This window comes from Salvia splendens, chromosome 19 (genome assembly GCF_004379255.2).
Source record: "Salvia splendens isolate huo1 chromosome 19, SspV2, whole genome shotgun sequence".
Lineage (NCBI taxonomy): Eukaryota > Viridiplantae > Streptophyta > Magnoliopsida > Lamiales > Lamiaceae > Salvia > Salvia splendens.
The window spans coordinates 7,745,729-7,748,800 of NC_056050.1; the positions used below are offsets into that span (position 1 = coordinate 7,745,729).

At 37.8% G+C, this 3,072-nt stretch overlaps 1 pseudogene; it reads left to right on the forward strand.

Annotated features, from left to right (window-relative positions):
* The first annotated feature begins 455 nt into the window (after positions 1-455).
* LOC121778958 lies at positions 456-2,549 on the forward strand (annotated as a pseudogene).
* Positions 2,550-3,072: the final 523 nt, after the last annotated feature.

Below are 3,072 nucleotides of genomic sequence, written 5' to 3' on the forward strand. Positions count from 1 at the left end.
ACTCCTATGGTTCAGAATCATGGATTACAGATCCAAGAAGGAGCTAAACGGGTTGATCGAGGGAAATATCAAAGACTAGTAGAAAGCTCATTTATCTCTCCCATACGAGGCCGGATTTGGCCTTTGTCGTCGGAGTGGTAAGCCAGTTCATGCATGCACCTCAGGAAGAACATTGGGAGGTTGTTTTGAGGATAGTACGATACTTGAAAGGCACACCAGGACATGGAGTATTATTCAAGAAGCACAACCACTTAGAGATACATGGACATACAGATGCAGACTAGGCAAGAAACCCGAATGATCAAACGTCAACAGCCGGGTATTTTACCTTTGTAGAAGGTAATCTTGTGACATGGAGAAGCAAGAAGCAAAAAGTGGTAGCTCTGTCAAGTGCGGAGGCAGAATTCCTAGGAATCAAGAGTGGATTGACCGAAGTACTATGGCTTAGGAGACTCATGACTGAGTTGGAACTCAAATCGACCCAACCATGTCGATTACTGTGTGATAACAAGGATGCTATTAGTATCTCCGAAAATTCGGTTCAACATGATCGAACCAAGCATGTAGAAGTGGACAGACACTTTATAAACGACACAATTGATGCAAAGATTGTAGAGCTACCATACGTCAGATCAGAAGATCAACTGGCTGATATCTTGACGAAGGCTGTGAACTCTCAATCATTTCATGGAGTATTGGACAAGTTAAGCATCGGTGATCCCGTCACTTAACTTGAGGGGGAGTGTTGGAAGGAAAGATCCTATGTAATCGAGAGAAGATCCTACACAATCAAGAATGGAAATCAATTAGTGATTGATATCTTTTTTCATACCTTGTATAGAATTAGGTATAGAAATTAATAGCTTACCATATGTGAGGGATAGTGAGGCCTATATGAGGCATGTAGATCATTGTAATTCTCCAACCAATAATGAAATCGATTCCCTCAAAACCTATGTTTATCAGTATAACTACTCCATCCTCAACCAAAACAATACGACGATCTTACATGTTTATCATGTGGTGCGTTTGGACTGGAGGCTCGGCAACCAGAAATGCTCCCAAACACCGCGGAATTCTAGCTTTGCTTGCCAACCTAATGCTCAATGTGTTGATTTTGGTGCTAACATTGGGGGCAAATGCTCCAAAGGATACACAGGCAATCCTTACCTCAATTAAGGCTGCCAAGGTTCCTAAGCTCTTCTTTTGCTATTTGTCAACATTCATTAAATTAAATATTGAGATTAAAGGATACTTTTTGACTGATATTGCACGTGTTTTGTGGGTTCTTAAACGGATATTGATGAATGTGCTGATAACACAACAAATAATTGCGTCTCAAATTCAATTTGCGAAAATGATGTTGGGAGTTATCATTGCTCATGTCAAAGAGGGTATGTTGGTGATGGAAAGAAATATGGTACATGTTGCATTTACCAGCCACCATCCAAATCCAAGGCGATAATCTTGATAGGTAACCATAAAATCATCATGTATATGTGCAACTCAATAACTTTTTCAGGTTTATTTTTTCACATAAATATATTTGCATTTAGGTATTGGTTCCGGATTGGGATTTATGCTGCTACTTTTAATGTGTTTTTGGTTATATAAGGTGTTTCAAAATCGAAAGCAAAAAATGGTTAAAGAGAAGTTTTCAAACGAAATGGAGGTCTTCTCTTGCAACAACAAACCAATGAAGGCATACTTGGAAAAACAAAAGTTTTCCCGCAAATGAGTTGGAGATAGCCACTGATAACTTTAACGAAAGCAGAATTCTTGGACATGGAGGTCAAGGCACGTCTATAAAGGAATGTTATCTGATGGTAAGATTGTGGCCGTAAAGAAATCAAATTTGGTTGGAGAGAACCAATTGGAACAGTTTATAAATGAGGTGGTCATATATTGTTGCAAATCAATCACAGGAATGTTGTCAAATTGTTGGGTTGTTGTTTAGAGACAGAAGTTCCGCTGCTTGTCTATGAATTCATGCCAAATGGGACCCTTTTTGATCTCATTCATGATCCAAACAATGAATTTCCGTTTTCATGGAACACACGATTGAAAATCGCAGCAGATATAGATACACTCTGCATCTTCCATGCCTATCTATCATAGAGATATTAAGTCTAATAATATCCTTCTAGATGTAGAATTTGTAATAAAGGTGTCGGATTTTGGAACTTCGAGGTCCATTGCTGCAGATCAAAGGAACATTTGGCTATTTAGATCCAGACTATTTTCAGTCGAGTCAATTCACAGAAAAGAGCGATGTTTATAGTTTTGGAGTAGTTTTGGTCGAGCTTCTTACTGGGCAAAAGCCAATATCTTTTGATAAAACAGAGGAGGAAAGAAGTCTAGCTACACGATTTCTAACATGCATGGAAGAACATTGTTTGGACACAATTTTAGATCCTCGTATTTGGGAAAAAGGGGGAAAGGAAGAGGTGACATTAGTTGCAAGGCTCGCGCAAAGATGTTTGAACATGAAGAGGAGAATGAGACCTACTATGAAAGAAGTGGCTACTGAGTTGGAAACATACATTTAGGAGATTTGAAACGTCGACTGGTGTTGAAGTTGAATCTGAAGATGCGAAAGATGTAAGAAGTAATGAAGACATGTCCACAATGATTTCGGACATTGAATACACGTGGACAGGTGGTAACAAGAATGCTTCTGCATCATCATCATCAGACACACATCCTTTAATGTTTGCATCTACTATTTGAACGTTCGTCGTAGTACAGAAGCATATATACTATCGAATCAAAGTATTGCACTCAGTGCACTTTTTCTTATGAGATGATAAAGAACACCTTGGTTCTACTGTGAGGTGTGAGATCGAATTTGAATTTTAATCTTATATTGATGTACTTATTCATATTTTTTCTGTGTAATATTATGATTGTTTTCATGATTTTGAAATGATGAAATGATAGGAAGGTAGTTAGATAATCTTAATCTTAGTTGTCTAGATAATCTAAGCATCTTAAAATTGTTGTAATTGAGTAGTTGTTAAATGTATTATTAAGAGTGAAAAAAATCTGTCAAAGGGTTACTATAGTTGGGCT